The sequence below is a fragment of the Oryctolagus cuniculus genome, chromosome 18 (genome assembly GCF_964237555.1).
Source record: "Oryctolagus cuniculus chromosome 18, mOryCun1.1, whole genome shotgun sequence".
Lineage (NCBI taxonomy): Eukaryota > Metazoa > Chordata > Mammalia > Lagomorpha > Leporidae > Oryctolagus > Oryctolagus cuniculus.
Window position 1 is genome coordinate 48,085,127 of NC_091449.1, and position 19,606 is coordinate 48,104,732.

Consider the following 19,606-nt stretch of genomic DNA (forward strand, 5'->3'; position numbering starts at 1 on the left):
AATCATTCCTTTGCAGGCTTTAGCATATACAAGACTCATGAATCATGAAATTTCCATGAAACTCTCAAAAGAATACAGAAGGTAAAGAGACAGATGCAGCAATGTTTTTTTCCTTCTCTTTCTCTTTTCTCCCTTGCTGTTTAAAAATGACAAACAATGAAAGAGCATGCATTCATGCCAGAGGAGCTCCATACTTTAAGGTCAGGTCCTAAAGCTCGTGTCAGTGAGAGCTCACCCACTCTTATGAAAGCCAGGATAGTACCTAGCTACAGATAAGAAACACTCCCATCTTGGCTACCGATTTTGCACGGCTCCTGCTGTCGGACATAACTTTGGGGTGGAGATGCAGAGATATAGCAATGGGACAAAGAAGACTGCAAGACAGTGGGTCAGCAGCAGTGGTTCAAAGGCACTGAGACTGAGATGCAGATGTGAGCTCCTTTCTCTGTGCCCTCTCCTGTTCTCCCTCTGTCCAAGGCCTGGACATGTGCATTCACATGGTGCCTACCCAAATGGCCCAAGCACCAGCACACATCACCCTGGGATTCTTGTTCCATTGAAACTCTCATCTCACATAAATCTGATTTCATGGATGAGCGTGACATTGAAAGCAGCATGGTTTATCATCTATCACATCTTTTTGTTTAGCTTTGGACCTTACAACCCGCTAGGGACTTATTTATGATATAAATATGCATTTAATGGATCGTGTATGAAATGTGACTCAACAAAGCAGTACATGAAACAATGTAAGAGAAAGGTCTATAAATTCACCAATGCCAGGTGTTAACACAGTTGTTATGTTAATGCTATTATTGTTATTTCCTCATCATTGTCCTCATTATCATGATCACCATCATTACATGGTAATGGGATTGTAGAAAGATGTCTAGATGAGGAGACAAAATATGCAAACTCTAAATTCAAGTTCACATCTTAGTATTTGTATAATAATAGGCATCTCACATAATCTGTCTTACATTTCCTTGTCTAAAAAATAACAGTGATAGTACAGGGTTGTTTTGACTGAAATTAAACAATAAGACAATATGCCCAAAATAAAATATCCTTCACAAATAGTAGTCTTTTAAAAATATTTATTATTTATTTATTAACTTATTTATTTGAAAGGCAGAGTGACAGAGAGAGAGAGAGAGAAAGAGAGAGATTCTATCTACTGGTTCACTCCCAAAATGATTGCAACAACCAGGTCTGGGCCAGGTTGAACTCAGGACCAGGAACTCCGTATCAGGAACTCCATCCCACAAGGATGGCCAAGGTTAAAATAATTGGACCATTTTTTGCTGCCTTCCCAAGTGCACTAGCAGGAAGCTAGATTAAAAGTAGAGCAGCTGGGACTCAAACTGGCACTGTGATATGGGATGTTGGTGTTGCAAGCAGCACTTAACTCACAATTCCAAAATTCTGTCCCCTCAATAGCAGTGTTTTTAAATTGTTGTGTAAATTTCTCCTTATGAAGCTGAGATAACTACAAGTTGTACATGACTACTGAGCACTTACATGTGTCTATTTCCATCTGAGATGTGTAGTAAAAACACATTCTGTATTTTGAAGATGTGGTATGAAAAAATAACTTGAAATACCACATTAATAATTTTATATTGCAAATAAATAATTTATAGTTATGTTGTATTATGTTGAAACATTTTATATATATTGGGTTAAACAAATATATTATTAAAATTAATATTACTTATTTGTTATTTTTTACTTTGTAATGTGTCTGTTAGAAATATTAAAAATATATTTGTGACTTACATTTGTGGCTTTGTATCATAGTTCCTCTGTACAGCACTGGGTTGAATACTTATCCTGAAATTTCAATTATAAATATGAAAGCTCAAAAACAAAGGATTTTGGGGAGGAAAATTGGGTTTTTATTATCCTCAGAACTCTGCAAATATGAGTCATGCTGGGAAAGAAAGCATTATTTGTGTCAATTTCTTTCAAAAGTAAACCATTTTTCATAAGCAATGGAATGCTTCTCCCCCTTAAATCCAGGTGGCCAGGGCAGCAGTCTGGCATAGTCGTTAAGATGCAGCTCGAGCATCCCATACTGCAATGCCTGAGTTCAAGTCTCATCTCCATCCCAGATTCCAGTTTGCTACGAATGCATACTCTAGGAGGTGGCCAGTGATGGCTCAAGTAAATGTGTCCCTGGCACCCATGAAGGAGATCCATACTGAGTTCCCAGTTCCTAGCTTTGAACCTGGTCCCTGGCTGTTTGTGGTATTTGGAGAGTGAACAAGCAAAGGGAGATTTATTCATTCTCTCTCTCCCTCTCTCTCTCTCTCTCCCTTTCAAATAAACAAATAAATTTATAAATAAAAAAATCTATAAATACAGGTGAGGGTTTGGTACAGAAGAGAGGCAGCAGCCTAGTAAATGTTAGTGCAGAGAACACGAAGAAATACACAGATCTGGATACCAATCCCACCTTGTCACTCACTAGCCATCTAAACCACAGTATGATGCACGAACTCAGTGAAAACCCACTTCTTCCCTATGGCACAGAAGTACTAATACATGTTGAACCCACAGGCTTGTAGCTAGCATTCTTTCAATGCTCACTACATACTTAGTACTTAGTAGGTGTCTTTATAGTTCCAAAATTACTTGGGAGGAAACTGAAGCATGTAATACACACATGAACACACCTGCTTTGAACCCTGTAAGAACTGTTCAATGCTTTAGGAAAATCTACTCAGAAGTTAGCCTACACAATATGAAGCTGAAAGAATTCTGACTTATACTAAGTGTCTGAGATCTTCCCAGTACTGCCTTAGACTACCTGGGAATGCTAAGCCCACCTTGGCAGTGTGGGTATCAAGTCACACTACCTTTATGTAAGGTAAAGCACAAATTCTTTAAGACTGCACTATTTATAGAAAGGTTGCTTTTTGGTTTTTTGTTTGTTTCTAAGGGGCTCTGCAGGGCACTGGGAATTCAGGCAGAGGCTGAATGAAATGTGGAAGGAGACTGGGGAATGTTCCCAGGTGAGAAGAGCCTGCTGCCAGCAGTGGTCCCTAGGAGATTCCCAGTGGGTGTGGTTGAGTCCAGCACACTAGGTGACCTTGATCCATGTCCACACAACACAAGAGGACCTCACAGGATGGCAGTCACATCTCTCTAACTATCCGATGTGGCATCTCTATAATAGACATGATTATTTCTGATAAACTAATTTCTTGTTCAATTTGATATGAAAATTAAAGCTGGATTAGCACAATTGGTCATATCTAAAAGCATGTGAATGGCACCTTCATTGTCCCCTTACAATAAACCCAACTGAGCCTTGAAAGGAGATGCGAGAAAGCAGGTCACGTTACTGTCTTCCAAAACCACTCTGCTTCATGTCCAACTGAGCCCTTTGTGGGAAATCATTCTCTATGGGCCAAGCTGAAACGATCACTCTCACTTTCTCAGGAAAAAATATCTTCAGGAAAAAAATGGTAATCAAATCATTCACCATGCAAATGTAAAAACAGAGGAAGTGACACTAAAGATAATATCAATATTTTCAACATTAAAGAAAGACAGACAATCCTGGAAGAGTGATGCTATTTTCATGAATTTACTCAATTTACCTTCTTTCCCCAAGCTCATCTTTTTTGCTTTGTTTTAACATCTGTCACTTTAAATGAGCTGAGGGACAGGTTTGGGGGACTCTGTGCCAGCACTGAGAACTGAGTTTCCAAGAGCCTACCCTCAACATGGTTTGCACTGCTTAACTAAAACTGTGACCTCGAGGAGCTGCGGTAGGAGGGGAACAATGGTGTATTCTCCGGGCCAGAAGGGTGACCAGAGCTTCTTGGGCTTTGTGAGCAGAGCTTAGCTGCCCTTCCCCAGCCCTCCTGTGTGGAAGCAATTTTCACTTCTTTCTTCTTCTGTGAGAACAGGACACTTGATTCCAACGAGGGAAGTGAGTTCCTACTTGTCCACAGTGGGTTCCTTAAAAATGAAGGGGTTTAGGCCGGCGCCGCGGCTCACTAGGCTAATCCTCCGCCTTGCGGCGCAGGCACACCGGGTTCTAGTCCCGGTCGGGGCACCAGATTCTGTCCCGGTTGCCCCTCTTCCAGGCCAGCTCTCTGCTGTGGCCAGGGAGTGCAGTGGAGGATGGCTCAAGTGCTTGGGCCCTGCACCCCATGGGAGACCAGGAGAAGTACCTGGCTCCTGCCATCGGATCAGTGCGGTGCGCCGGCCACGGTGGCCATTGGAGGGTGAACCAACGGCAAAAGGAAGACCTTTCTCTCTGTCTCTCTCACTGTCCACTCTGCCTGTCAAAAATAAAATAAAATACAAATAAAAAAATTAAAAAATGAAGGGGTTAATAAGCAAACAGACCCATACAGAAAGTCTCCAAAAAATATTACAGCAGATAAAGAAATAGAAAACACAGACAGGCTGGCGGCTTTTGTCTACTTAAACATTGCCAGGTTGGTGTTTACAGGTACATTTGTTTTGGTATCAGCATAGAGTGCTAACGCGATGCCATTTATGTCTGCCTAAAGCCCAGTTCACATTACTCCTTTATTTCCTAGAAACACTGGTCCTTTGTAACATGCATCACAGAAGCGGGAAAGCGACTCTCTTCTCCCACCTTTGACAAGCATCTTACATGCTCCTGATGCTGCATCACAGAAAGTAGACACCCCCATTGAGGGACTAAACCCGAAGGTGTGAGTCTTCTCTCAGTACACCCTAGAAACACACTGTGAACCTTGGGTGCAACATAAATGTGCTGCTGTGGCATTCTGGGTGGCATCTTTCCTTCCTCTGCCAGGGCTGGACAGAAGCCACAGTTTCAGGAAAGAACATGGATCTTGGACACACAGCCTTTCTGCCCAGCACATTCTTTTAAATATTTGAGTCGTATGAGCATGTCACAGAAAGAGTAACATTTTCTGTGTCATCTTCACATTATCCTGGGCAGGGAGAAAGCCCTGAATCTGTCAATCTTGGATGCATTAGAAAAAAAAAATCACAGGAAAAATTTTCTGGATGTTTCAGGTCTTGAATTCAAATTCCTTTCCATTTTCTGCTGTGTGATCTCATGCTCCTGTTTATAGGAATGGATGGATAAAGTGGAATTACGTATAGAAATCTCAGTTCCAAGCACTCAAAACACTTGGTAAATATCCGTGGATAATTAGCATTAAGTATTCGGAACACACCACCTGGAAGCATCTGTAATCAGTCTGCCTTATAACAGAGCAGTGGAGAATATCTATCCGCTCAAATCCCTGCGCATCCACTTACTCACTGCATACCACCGGGGAAAGTTGCCTAACTATACTTTCCACATTTTATAAATGGAGATAATTATAGCTCTTACTTCATTGATGTAGGACTGCAGACAGACTGGGATAATTCATGGAAAGTGCTGAGCGCAGAGTGTGCAGAGTAAACGCTCAGTACACATCAGCTATTAGCATAACGCCACCACCCCAGCTCTGTGTTCATCATCTCTGTAAGACCTTCCTTGCTGGTTTTCTTGTTTAGAGTTTCATCCCCTGGCTATATAGATTACAATCAATGCTGGTCCAGAAGTCATGAAATCAAGTATTTTTTTTAAAGATCAATTTATGTATTTGAGAGAGAGAGAGAGAGAGACAGAGAGAGAGAGACAGAGAGAGAGATCTTCCATCTGCTGCCTCACTTGCCGGATGACAGCAACAGCTAGGGCAGAGCCAGGAGCTTCATCTGGTTCTCCTCCCTGAGTGGCAGGAGCTCAGGTACTTGGAATATCTTCTGTTGTTTCATCCAGGCCATTAGCTGGGAGCTGGACTGGAAGTGAAACATCCAGGACACTAACCAGCACCCACAGGGCATGCTGGGGTCACAGCTTTACCTGCTATCTCAGTAAGTCGAGTTTTAAAGTCATCATGCTCCTACTCCAAATCCTTCAAGGCTCCCTTGGTCCTAAGGAATAAGGTCCAAGCCAAGTTTCAAGTGAGGTGCTCCACAAAGGGTTCTAAAACTGTACCTCCTGCAGGCACACCACAGCCCCTAGTGCTGCCCTCTGAACAAATGCACTCCATGCACTCACGTCCCAGTGTTCTTGTTTGCTGTCTCCTTCCACAGAAGGCTAAGAGGCAATGGTCAGAAAGTGCCAGGGCAATTGATTTGTGGAAGATCTGGGAGTCAGACCATTTTAGATCTGGAAAGAACCCAAAAGGCCCCTTTACAGATGGGGAAACTGAGGTCAACTGGCTTTTCCCAGGCATTTATCAGTGACACCAGGGCTGCACTAGCTGATCTGTCTACACAAGGTGGGAAACACAGGGTGGCCTATTATGGAAAATTTGTCAGCAACTAGCCGCAAACTTGCTGAAAGGGGATCCTTCTCCATTTTGAGAAATGGAACGGAAGCTATGGATCCAATAAGGAAAGAACACAAGACATGCTTCTCCGTAAGTGGAAACTGGCTTCCACTCGGGCTTGCGATACAGGTGTGAGTCAGGTGACGGGGAGATAACTACCTGAAATGCTTCTCCACCATCCAAACTTCCCCTCCCTTCAAGGTGTGGCCTCTCAGGTACATCGGTCTCCTGGTCAATGCTCCCAGAAGCACTGCCAAGATTTACTGAGGTTGAGGAGTCTCTGCAATGTTTTACAGTAGGAATGATGATGAATAAAACACAAAAATCACCAATGCATTTCTGGGAAGGCAAGTGTGCCAAGCTCTAACTGCTAAATTGCAATTTTCACTCCAAGATAATAACACTAATAGTGACACTTCATTTATACAATGCTTTTTAAGTTTGCAAAAATAATAGTGAAATGAAAACTGTCTCTTATACAACAGCTGTGTCTGTATTTGATGCATGTAGGAGAATGACATAGTTCAAGACAGCTCCCTTTACTGTGGTGATACTTCACAACAAAGTGTTGTTACAATTGTTTGCATAAACAAACCATACTATTCAAATTGGCTGTAGAGTTTTCATATAGTTTTGTTGCTACTGCTAAATAAATATTTTAGAAACCTCTTAGATGTGGCTTTAGTACATACTCAGTGGAAAGCTGGTAATTACCAACTGTCCAACCATTCTCACCTGTGTATCTTTAGTCATCCTTCGTTGGCGGTCTGAGTTTGTGTCCATGGTGACCAGGTAGGGAGTATCACACAGAAATCAAAATGCATAGTTCCCGGAGTCCTGTGTAGTTGTGACATCTAGGTGAAGTCTGAGCAAGGAGCTCTTTCTAGCACAAAATTAATGTCCTTATTTAGTTCAGCTAACCCAGCCTGATAGACAGGCTGCCAGCTCTCAGAGGCTCTGAGTCACCATGCTTCCCTGCAGACTGGCATTCCCTGCAATGGGGATGCTGACTCCCTTTGAAAGTGGGTCAGGAGAGCTGTCCTGGGATGGGAGGGGTCCTGCTCCAGGGGAAGTTTTCATTTGTGCATTCCTGTTGCCCAGATTCATCCAACTGTATGCACAGTCACCTAGTCCAACACAGGCCACACAGAAGCCAAGATCTAGCTTTTAGTCATTTTTCCACTATTATGAGAGGTTTCTTGCGTGCACCCGTCAATGTTTGCAGAGTTCCTACGTATCTGAGCTTTTTAAATGTTTGCATTTGCTTCATGGCTAGCACCCATGGCCATTTCCCATCATAACCTATTCTGGCCACTACAAGAGACCATCTGCCATCCACACATCTCCCTGCTATGCTATTCGCTACTAACAGATCAAGGACACAAACCTCAGAGCCACTTTAGCTCCTTACCTGAAAGTCCTCCAAGGGACTTCCTGGCCCCTGCATTCTTTCCCCATCCTCTGAATTCTTTAACCAGTCCACAGAGAGGAAGGCCCAACATTTGAAAAGCCCACAAAAAGCCTGTACAAACCAGTTGAGCTTCCCCCACCCCCAGCCCACCTCAGCCTGTTCGAAACTATGAAGTCCCAGCTTACAGGGGAGGTGGGCTTTCTGCCACGTTTGCCCTATGCATGTATTGACAGTTAGCCCCTCTCAGGTTTATTTTCCCTTTTTAATGAACCTGCTCTGGCTGTGAATTTGTTCCCTCTCTGTCCTGCTCTTATTTCCTTGTACCTATAGTTCCCTTGGAAGCGCCACCCCATCCACAGAGCTATAGCATTAGACTCTGTCCAGATTCCGACACCTTGCTCAATTATTGCTCAACCCAACTGGACTACTCCATGTTTCATAAAGGCCCCTTCTGCTCTGCCCTTGCACTATCCAACTATCAACATTCTATCCAGCCTGCAGGACAAACGCAACAGCCAGATGCTTCACTCACTATTAGTGGATATGGTTCCTCACAAGAGTCTTACAAGGATCTGTGCAGAAAGAAAGCCTTTGTGGGTTTCTCAGTTGAAAGCAACAGAAGTGGACCCTGGACAACATAATTTTGACAACAAAACCAGAGAAGCAGGCTCAGAAAATCACCAAAAACATCAAGATCCGGGGCAGGCAGAACCAAGACCAGATCCTGTTAAGGAACCTGATGACAGCACCACCACTGGCACTCGGGGCATGTGTGGCTACAGATCACTGCACTAACTTTGTCACCTTAGGGAGCTGGGTGCTGCTGCAGCTGCTGCTAGGATAGTGAAATGAGTTCTCAGTGGACAACGATTATGCAAATATGCCGTGTGTGCATGTGCGTGTGTGTGTGTGTGTGTGTGTGTAAGATTCTGAGTGCATCCTGAAAACACTAGCTGACTGGTGTGGAATGGATGTGCTAAGTTCCAGAGGAGCAAGGGAAGGGACCCCTAGAGCTTCTGGCTCTTCTTTCCATCTAGAATCGTATTGAGATTTATTCCCCAAACGCAGGACAGTGGTACTGATGCTTAGCAGCCAAACAAAATGAGCAAGCAGACAAAACGACAATGACATGAGTAACATGTAAGATGTTGTCTTCCAGGGTGCCAAATCTCTGAATAGAGTTATTTTGCATGCTTTAACAAGACACTGTCTCTGCTTCCATCTGGGTATTTCTGTTGCTTTGTTCTTGTTTTACCAAGCAAGATTGGTGGCAGAGGAAATCAGATCATAGCATGACCCTACGAGAAATGGGAGATATTCTGGATAACAGACTTAGGGTCTAAATTCTGATTTTTTTCATACACTGTGTCCATGGACTGAGCTTAACAATATGAAATATAATAGTGATAATAGAAGCAACCCCATTCCATGCATGCTTCCAAGCATTTCATATGTTAATATCACTTAATATCAGAGCTTCCGTATGAGGTACATATAATATTAACCCCGGTGTGATAGGAAAATTGAGAAATGGATGAAGAAGCTTTCACAGCTGGTAAGTAGCAGGGACAAGCTTTGAAGCAGGGCAGCCTGACTTCAGAGACTGTGCTAATGCCATGGAAGGTGCCTTATCATGTCCTATGTGCTCAGAGACAGGTGGGAAATGTGACTTAACAGCAGCACATAAGGAAAAGCAAATAAACAAATAAACTGTGGAGCATAAGTCCTCTGGGTGATGTGGCTGGCAATAAAAGCTAATGTAATGTAGCCTTAGGCTGCAATAAAAAGAAGTGTGTAGAAGGGAGTCGGTAATCTAGACTCTAGCTGCCTAGATTTCAGTCTTCAGTTCTTTCCTCCAAGAAAGGCTGGGGAGAAAAAAAAAAAAAAAAAAAAAAGGAATGGGATGTTCAATCTGGAGATGTCAGAAGTGGGAAGAAGGCTTCCTGCAAGAGAACTACTGGAAATGGCAATGTGGAGGGACCACTGCTGCTGTTTTGCATGACACCAAAGCCTTTATCAAAGAAGATAACCTTGAGTTTGACTCAACAATAGTGAAGGTTCCCACTAACTCAGTGATTTGCATAAGGAAGTAAAGAATTCCACAACGTGATGTCGCGGCCATCCCCAGGATATGGGAACAGCGACTGTATCACCTGGTGGCTGGTTTGTGTAGTCTCCAGTGTTTCCTTGTACCATACAGCACTGGGACTCTGTTATTCCTTCCCTAAACCGTTCTTGATCACTGAACTGCATGTAACTACTTCTGCCTGTGCCTGGTTTGTTTATACTTTATTTTCAGGATGTAATGTGTTATCCTGGTGCTTTTAAAGGAAGACTTAGTATTTGCTGCATTATTGATACTGTCAGCTCCCAGAGGGAAGGCCCTTGTGATTTGATCAGTTCTGTGTGCACAACTCAGAGCCTTTCAATACTTTAATTACAACAAAACGGGCTTGAAATAAATTCCAAATCAAACCCACCAGAGGGACCTGTGCAGGCTTTGGGGTGGAGGTAAAGAAATTTTTCTCACTCTGGTCTCTGTGGAAACTCAGAGTGGAGGTATTAATGGTAGGTGACTAAAAAGCAGGACAGAGCTGAAGTCTAGGGTTAAATGCAAAATATCATCAAAGGGCATATCAAATGACACTGGACTGACCATGAACTTTCAAATGGATAAAGACTCATATAACATCTTGCAAGGATAAAGACTCACATAATCTTACAACAATCTGTGCGGAAACAAAACCTTTTTGGGTTTCTCAGTTGAAAGCAACAGAAGTAGACCCTGGGCAACACAATCTTGGCAAGAAAATCAAAGAATCAGGCTCAGAAAATCACCACCTTCAAGAAGCTGAACAGGCAGAACCACAGACTATATCCTGCTAAGGAACCAGGTGTTGATGGCACCACTTATGTATTACAGCTTAACTACCCAAGGACATGGTAGGTAGGTAGATAGGTAGATAGATAGATAGAGTTGAACTCTATGTGTGCGTGTGTGTGTGTGTGTGTGTGTACATATATTTAATAGGTACATCTATTAAAAGCAATTAATTAGGGGCAGGCATTTGACCTAGCAGTTAAGATGCCTACATCTCATACCAAAGTTCCTGGATTCAAGGCCTGATTCCAGTTTCCTGCTAATGTGAAGTCTAGAAGCAGTAGTGATGGCTCAAGCAGTCAGGTTCCCGTCACCCACGTGGAGACCTGGATTGGGATCCTGACCTCTAGCTTTGGACCATGTGCATTTTGGGCATTTGAGAAGTGAGCCAGTGGATGAGAACTAACTCTTTCTCTCTCTCTCTCTCTCCTTCCCTCCCTCAATATTCCCTTTCAAATTTAAAAGAAAAAATCATCCATTTAAAGAGCAGTTTTGGATGTACATAGTAAAAATGATTAAATTAAGAGGCAAGAGAACTTAGTTCTGTTCCATCTGTCCCTAAATTATGTGTGATCTTGGGAAAGTCCCGGTCCCTGGACCCTCCCTCACCTGTAAATGAAGCTGCACAGGAATAGCCAGTGTTCAGTTGATGACTTTAGACCTGACTCCTGACTGTTCTACTTCGTAAAAGGAGTCCATAGTCACCATTACAGGAAGTAGGGATTCCACTCGCTTGAAGCGGTTAGACTGCAACACAGATTCTTGGTAGCACAGCACATAGTGAAAGGGTTGATGACAAAATAGGGTGGAGCAGGAGTGACGGATGAGGACAGTGAGAGGTCTGGAAACTGAAGCTCCGAAGACCTGTTGAAGCACTGCATGGTGGGAAAAGCCTGGCAGGGTGGCTAATCTTTGATTTCCACACTAGGGTCTGAATCCCTGCTGTGCCAGTAACAAGCCGTGAAACACTGGGAATCTCTGTTTTACTGGGTAAGTTGATGACCAACATCTTCCCAGCTCATAAGCTGTGTAGGTTTCATATCATACAGAACGTCCTTAGCATAGCATCTGAAACTAGCTCAATAAACACTTGATTTTAATTCTGATCTACTACCAGCTGCAGATATTTGCAGGGCTGTCAGGAGAAGGAAAAAGTCATGGGAGGAAGAAAGTTCGAGGACTGGGAGCAAATGACACAAGAGGTCTATTTTAGCTCCTCCTTCATTAAAATGAGGCGTTTTAATGAACAGAGTTAATGAATCACCTGTTCACCTCCCAGGTTCCCGGAGAGGTAGTTAGCAGGCTGTCATCAGGACATTTAGAATGCTGTAGGATTACTGGCAAAAGGAAAACCTGCTGAGAAGGGAGTCAGATCCAAAGATCTCAGAAACTCCTTTTGGGAGATTTGGGATCTTGTAGAAACACAGGACGAAGCAGTCAGTTCAGTTCTTCTGTCCTGCTGCTCTAGTGCGGCCAGAGAGGGAGGTGCCTGTGAGAGGGGCACCGACCAGAGTGGGAAATGCCTAAGCATCTGGTGCCGGAGCAGGCGTGGAGCCCACCCTCCATTCTTTTCTGCCTGGTAAGCTGAGAGGACTGTTTTGCCTTCTGGAAAATGGAGGTGATAGCGCCTCCCTCCCTGGGGTGAAATGAGGTACTGGGTAGGCCATTTTGTGCTTATGAGGGTCTTCAAAAACTCCATGAAAATGTGTATTAGGAAAAAACCATGCATGAATTTCAAAATTGCTAGCACCAACATAAGCTTACATTTCAATTCCATTTTTCCTCAGACCTTTTACAGTATTTCTATAGTAGGATTCTAGGAAGTTGGCTCTCACCCATTCTGTATTAGTCAGCTGTTTGTTACTACAGTGAAACACGGGAGACAAGCTGCTTAGGGAGGAAACAGAGGTCCACTGAGCTCACAGATTCAGAGGTTCAAGTCCAAGTTTGAGTGGCCCCATAGGTGTGGCCTCTGAGAGGGCAGTGGAGGGCAAGGGCAGAACATGCATGGAAGACCACAGGGTGAGCTGGACAGCCATGGAAGCTGCTGAGTCCAAACAGGCTTTAATAACCAACCCTCTTCCAAGAACTAACTTCCAAGGGCATGCTCCCAATAACCAAAGAAGCTCCTGCTAGGCCCCACCTCCCAGACACCTTAAGTGGATTAAGTTTTAATTTTCCTACTCCCAACTCATGACTTTGAGATTTAAACATATACATGAGTTTGGGGGCCTGGTCATATTCAAAATACAAGACAAACAGAGCAGACAGTCCTTTTCATTGCTAGGCACACATAGCAGGGAGCACTGGCCTGGAGAAGGAACAGATGACACAAGGGGGCCACGGACGGGAAAGACAGGACCGACTGGAAGGTCCAGGAGCACTGGACAGCAAAGACCGGCTGCAGTACTGGGTGGGGAAACAGTGTGATACCATTAAGGGCACACGAGGGTGTGGGCTCCTAACACAACACCAAATAGCTGTGCTTTTGCCTGGGTCTGGGCAAGACCTCAAGGCAGGGCAAGGGCACTTCAGAAAGGTCTTCTCATGAGTTAAAACTGTCACTGCTCAAACCCCTGAAAATCCCAAACCACACTGACCTGCAAACCAACAGGAGCAGCCTTGAAAGGAGACAATTTATCAAGAGACTAATTATCTTTAAGCATGTTGGGAATAGCAATGAGCCCCTTTTAGGGGATGAGTGTCTTCCTACTGCAAGCTTAGCAAACATAACCTCAGGGTAACTTACCACGGCAACCCCTAGGACAAATGAACAGAGGGGGAAAAATGCAAAGGTACAAAGGAGGCAGGTGCTTTTCAAAAGCAGTAATTACCTCCAAATCCAACATCTCCACTGCTTGTTGAATATTTTCAATGGGAAAGGGATGGGTCATTTAAACTTACGCAGTCATTCAAGAAAGGCAAGCACTAATAACTGTTCATCCCTAATTGGGAGCAGTGACTGTTCAATGCAGGAATTTTGGCCAAATCTTTGCTAAAAGGAACCACTATCTTTCCCTGTAGCCCAGGAAGCAGAATCTCGGTATTGCCTGAGTGCCCATCCTGCACCAGACATTGCACTAAGTTCTCAATTTATCTTCATCACTCTCCTAGGACACAGATATTGTTATCAGTCCCATCTCCCCACACACCCTTTATTTTTCTTACAGAAGAGGCCTTTGACTCTCTTACTCTCGGTCACAGACATTGGAAACAACAGAGCTGGAAGGTAGCAAATTAAACAGCTGGGCAGGACCAGGACTTGGATAAGGTAAGCACAGTACAAAATAGAAAAAGATAACAACAAAAAAAAAAAACAACCTCAAGAATCAAGATAAATAATATTTAATGTGTTTAAGATTAAAATTAATGGAAAAATCTGATTGGCAAAAAAAAAAATCAAAATTTTCAATGAAGTCAAAATCAAAATGTGCTTTGGTTTCACTCGCCTGATCCTCTTCCCAGCCCTGCTGTCTCAGGATGACGCGTGCAGAGCTGAACAACTGGCCCAAGCCTCGCGAATGATGCAAAGCAGCCTGAACAGCCCAGGGTGTACCCATGAGTAAAACACTCCCCCGGACCCGCAGCTGGGATGGGCCCCCAGTAACCTGGTCAGCCCTGCCCAGCCCTGTTACGGAAGAACACGTAGCAGGGACCCCGCTCTAAATCCACAAGAATGCACTCACGGACGGACAGGGCCTTGATCAGGTTGGAAAGATTTCTATGCCTCATAACCAGGACCAGAGAGGAGCCTCCCACTACCACTTGGCAGCTGGTTTGGTGACTGTCACAGTGGGGACAAAGCCAGGCCTGAAGCCATTTTCTTCAAGAGAATTGCATGTGCAGAGATAACCCTGATTTGTGACAATCAATCCAGGGCAGAGGGCTGTGGCAGCAGGATTTCTGGGAACTAAAGGGGTGGCAGAGGAGAAAGGGGAGGCTTTTTTCGCCTTCCAGCACCAGGCAATGTTGACAATGAGGCTGTACTCATTCACAGATACTGTCTGAGGCGTACTCACGGCCAGCACACATGGAGTGAGAGTGTGGCCACTGTTTCCTTAGGCCGGGAAAGCTGTGTATAGCCAAACTTCTAGCTTCAGCCCCTAAATGAGAGAGGGAGAGCAGCAGAGAGAGACAGACAGACAGGGACAGAGCAGTAATTGTCCCGCCATGAGAAAAGCACCCTCAGCCTCTTTCTTCCTGCCGGCCTGCTCTTCACCCACATGCTCCTGTCTCACTCACTGTGCTGTTGCAGCCAAGTTCTCCACCCGAGCAGGGACCTGGGACTGCACAGCCTCTATGCTTTATCTCAATGAGAATCCCCAAACTCTGCAACTGTCTGAAGACTAATTAAACCAAATAACAGTGGATTTTGCCTCTGGTTCAAACAACATGCATTATTCACAAACACACAGAATTGTGTTAAAGTGTCCAGTGTGAGAGAGCACTGGTTCACACACGCTTTGTCCTGCTTCCCTCTGTGTTACTTAATGCACCCTCCATAAGCCATTTGCACTGAGTCCTTCTTCATCACCTTCTGCGCGTTCCAACAGAGCTCAGGCTGCAGGGAACTCCACTGCCGAATGGCCAGGGGGGCGACTGTGCTCCGTCGGAAACATACAAATACGTATCCCCTTAAGACAGTACTTATTTTTATTGGAGCTTTCCTCTTAATTACAATATGGCGTAATTCTTCTTGTGAACTCTCAAATTGATATACAACAGTAACATATTACATGTGTGTAATATGTTACATAGGTAACAAATGTTAACAGTTACATATCAACAGGAACAAATATAAATTTGTGCAGCCTGAGCTACGCACTTTAATCATATGCCATCATTTCTGTATCATGGAGGAGGAAAAAAATCAAATGATTAAACTCCAGCGCCTGAGTACCTATCTTGAATTAAACTTTACACTCTGCCTCAGTTAGGCTTCCTACAGCGATATCAAGAATGGTTGCAAGGTAAAGCATTCACTCTTCTATGGTAACTCCATGCCCCAAAGTGCTTATCAAAGCTCAAACCGCTATTTTTTTTTCCCCTACAAGTTGTAAATGTCTTGCAGATGTCTTCAAAACCTCTTGAAAGAACTGGCAGTCATATCACTGCAATGTCATTAATATTTTTGTTTATTCACTCTGTTCACTTTGGAGTCAGAGTGAGGCTCTTTCTGCCAGAAAAAAGAAAATCCAGAAAATCGTCCCAGATCACGTTTATCCTGCAGTCCAGCCCCCACGGGGGGCTAATCTGAAGTTACAAGATTTCCTAACTTTCTAGTAAATTCCGAGGTAGGCAGAAGAGGCGGAAGGTAACGGCATCTCCCCACTAGAAGGATGCTAATCCTGACAAACTGCTCAAGTAGTAGCCTGAACCACAGCTAGATTGAATTCGTTTTCTCCTGAGAGGACCAGACAAGGCTGATGGTAACAAAACCGCTTTTCACGGCGCCCTCAAAAGCAGATGGGCCCCATGCACAAAGTTGGAGAAGGGCGCCATTGCCCTCTAGTGGCCACAAGTGCGATCTTCCGCGAAGGAGTCCATTTCCAGAGACGCACAAAGCTTTCAATGTCAGGGTAAAATTATAGCAGAGAGATGTCTAATTCCCCTCCTGGCGTGTCTGCTTGAGTCCTTCCTGCTCGGAGAGGAGGCCGCGGACGGCTATCGCTGTAATCCTGAAGGAACAGCTTCCTGATGTTCCCGCTGGGGCGTCAGAGTAGGCCCAACTTCCTAGAGCGTTAGCATCTTTCTTCTTTTTTAAGAGACTGGTTGATGTTTCTTCTTTAATCAAGGAAATCACACATTTATATGGACCAAAAATATATACCGTGTGTGTGACGAATCCTTTGAATCAGAAAAGCTGACAACTCCCAATTCTTGGAAAATACAGAATGAAGGTTCTTGATAGACTAAGTAAATTTTGTGAAACCACAACCAGTTTTATGAGGGGGGGGGAGGGTCGTCTCAAACACATTTTAATCCCTTGAATCATTGGCTAGTGAATTTATCTAGCGCTCACATTTGCTAAAACGGAAAAAAAGTCGAGAATTTGTAGTCACCCTGCAAATTCGACGATTGAAGAAGAAATGTTTGCTGCCTACTTTTAAACTCCATAGGCCACTGTTTTACTACCATTAATTAATACGAGGTATGCCTATGAGCAAAGTGAAAAGGATCAATATTTGAAAATAAACCCAAATGAAATCATTATTATTGCTGACCATCTACCTACGGTAGTGTATTGAGAATGGAGGAAGACGAGATCTTGTTTAGACGGTTTTGAAAACATAGATTTAAATATAACAGATCAAAGTTTACACCAACTGTCAACTTCATAAGTCACAGGCCTCCACAGGCAAGGCTCCAAGACCCACTACGCTCCTGGGAGTGTAGCTGTGGCGTGATAAATCAGGCCTTGAGGTCACAGCCATGGCGTTTCCCATATGAGGTCCCCAAACCAGAGTCTTTACAAAGCAGCCATGTAATTCTATTCAAAGTGGAAGAAAAACCATGAGTTATGAAGACAAGTGCAATAAAAGAGCATGAAATTGATCCGTATTCCCCCAAATCACGACATGGTTCTCCCCCTCTGCCCTCCCCCCAAAATAAACACACACACCCACAGCCATCACCCCGGGAAGGAAATATGTGTTCTGGGTCCAAAAAAAAAAAAAAAGAGCTGTAACTTTTAAAAAATTCTCAAATTAACAAAAGATTGCATCTTAATTGAAAGTAGAATTTAGGCTTCTAGCAATTTTACCGTCTGGTGTTCTGATAAGGATGCTGAACATAACGGGGACTCTGCAGTGTTATCAAGATGGTCCAGCACTTCAATTAGAACTGGTTTAAAAGCCTATTTTTCTAATACGCAATAAACCCAGTTTGAATACATCTATATGTCTGGGCCTCACCAGACTTTCCCATTTCAATCCTTCCCATGCATTTTTCTTCCTCCTAGAGGTGGGGAAGCCAGCTGCTTCTTCTTCTTCTTTTCTTTAATGTTCTAAAGTGATGTCTATGCAGACTACAATATCAACTGAAATAATCACAGTCATAATTATAATAAAGGAAAAGCCGTTCCGTGTATTCACATGATGGTCTCGAAAGCAAGGTGGGAAGCTAATGACCACTGCAGCAAAGTTTCCTGGCCTCCCAGAGGCCGTGCCCTGGTCTCTACTGAGAGCTACTCACATTCCTTTGTACAGGAAGGAGTTCGGGTCTGAACTGAAGCTCCCTTCCAGGGCCCAGTGGCCAACTCTGAAACTTGGACGCGGAGCCTGTGTTTTAGGGACTGGAGTGGCTGGGGTTTCGGAGCCCCTCTGGTAGTGGCCACAAGTCCGTCCCTTTGTTGTGTAACTTTTATTCCTTTGTGCTACGCGAAGAAGACCAGGCTTCCCGCAGCTGGGGTTGGGCCCCTTCGGTGTCCCGGCGTCTGCGCCTCCGCACTCCTAGGAAAAACCGTTCCAGGATTCCTGAAGATCGGCCGTCTTCAGACTCCAGCGCTCAGCGGCCAGCCTCGTGGCTGTGCTGATGGGATGCTGGGGAATCCTCGCTCCTGAGAACACTTCTGCAAGCCCACCCCCCGCCAACCCGGGCACCCCGCGAAACCTTGCGCGCCTGGGGCAAGCCCCAGCGATCAGCAAAGGGATCCATCCTGTCGCCGGCTTAAGCATCGTGCTTTTCCCGGGATTAGACCGAAAACTCACTCAGTGCGTCCTCTGAAGAGGCTAGGGATGACTGGGAGAGGAGAGCAGGGACAGACTGCAGAGCCATCGGACGAGATTTCTTTAGGGAAAAGAGGAGGGGCAGACTCTGGGTCCAATCCACCCCCTCAGGCGGCAGGGCTGCTGCCACGACCCCCTCATTCCCACCCCGCGGCGACGGCATTATTAAATAATTAAAAGATGCGAAGCTTTCGTAGTGGCGCGGTGGCCCGTGAAATTCCTGCTGCATTATCAGCAAAAGCAACAGGGTTTCTTCTCGCATCCAGAAAACCTTTCACCCGGGAGAGGCAGGCGTCCCGAGCCCCGGCTGGAAAGCAGGGCCTTGGCGACAACGGGCTGAGCTGCGCCGCGCGGGCCTCCAGGACCCCACTTTTCTCTGGGGATTCCTGGCTCCCAGGGTGAGGCCGTGCTCCCCCCCACCCCCGATCCCGCCCGCTTCTCGGCTCCCCGCACCTCCCGCGGACTCCTAGTCCCTGGCAAGGCTCCGGGAGCGGGGCCGTGCGCGCCGGGGCTGGAGAGGCTCGGCGCGCTCCGAGCGCAGGCGCGGGCTCCGGGGACGGTTTGGCTCGCAAAGTTGACGGTGGCCCCGGCGGGCTCCGCCGAGCGCAGGCCGGAGCCGAGCCGAGAGTGAGCGGCTCGCGGACCTTACCCCACGCTGCCGGGAGCGCAGCTCCGCTAGGAAAGTGCGCGAACTCGCCGCTTCACGCTCGGGCCCTTGCTATGGACTGGGCTTTCTCGGCAGTCTCGACCCGAGGCACCGAGCCCCGGGGACGCTCGGCGGGCATCAGCAGGCAGGACCCGGTGGGAACCCCGCACAGCACGGTCCTGTAGCGGCTCTCGGGGAAGCGGCACCGCGCGGACGGGCGGGTACCGCGCGGGAGACGACTTTCCCCAGAGAGAAGACGAGAGGGCAGGCGACGTGTCCAGGACTCGACTGCGCAGCCTGGAGCCCCAGCCGCGTGCAAACCCCCCGTGCCGCGGCCTCGGCGCAGACCCAGAGGAGGCCCGAGCGGCGCTGGCGGCGGAGCGCACATCTGGCGCCTCTGCGCTCTGTTCTGCCCGCGCCCACCGCTGGCTCCCTGCTCCCTCCCCGTGTTCCCAACAAATCTTCTCTCGGCCCCCAGCCCTTTGGGCTGCGCACTGGGGGGAATCCCTTTAGAGTCAGACACCAGAGCCCCCACCCCACCTCCCCCGCGCCAAGACATTCTCCTCCAGAGAAGAGCCTGCTCCCCACTCCGGGAAG

General features: G+C 45.8%; 1 protein-coding gene across 3 annotated transcripts in view; it reads right to left on the reverse strand.

Annotated features, from left to right (window-relative positions):
• CDH11 (cadherin 11) overlaps positions 1-19,606 on the reverse strand; it is a 164,332-nt gene that overhangs the window by 144,436 nt on the left and 290 nt on the right. The window contains exon 1 of one of the 3 annotated variants that reach the window (XM_070063307.1): positions 19,013-19,231. The exons of the other annotated variants lie outside the window; for them this stretch is intronic. The gene's annotated coding sequence lies outside the window, so the exon portion shown is untranslated. Of the gene's footprint in view, positions 1-19,012; positions 19,232-19,606 lie in introns of those variants that run through there. 3 annotated transcript variants of the gene reach the window in all.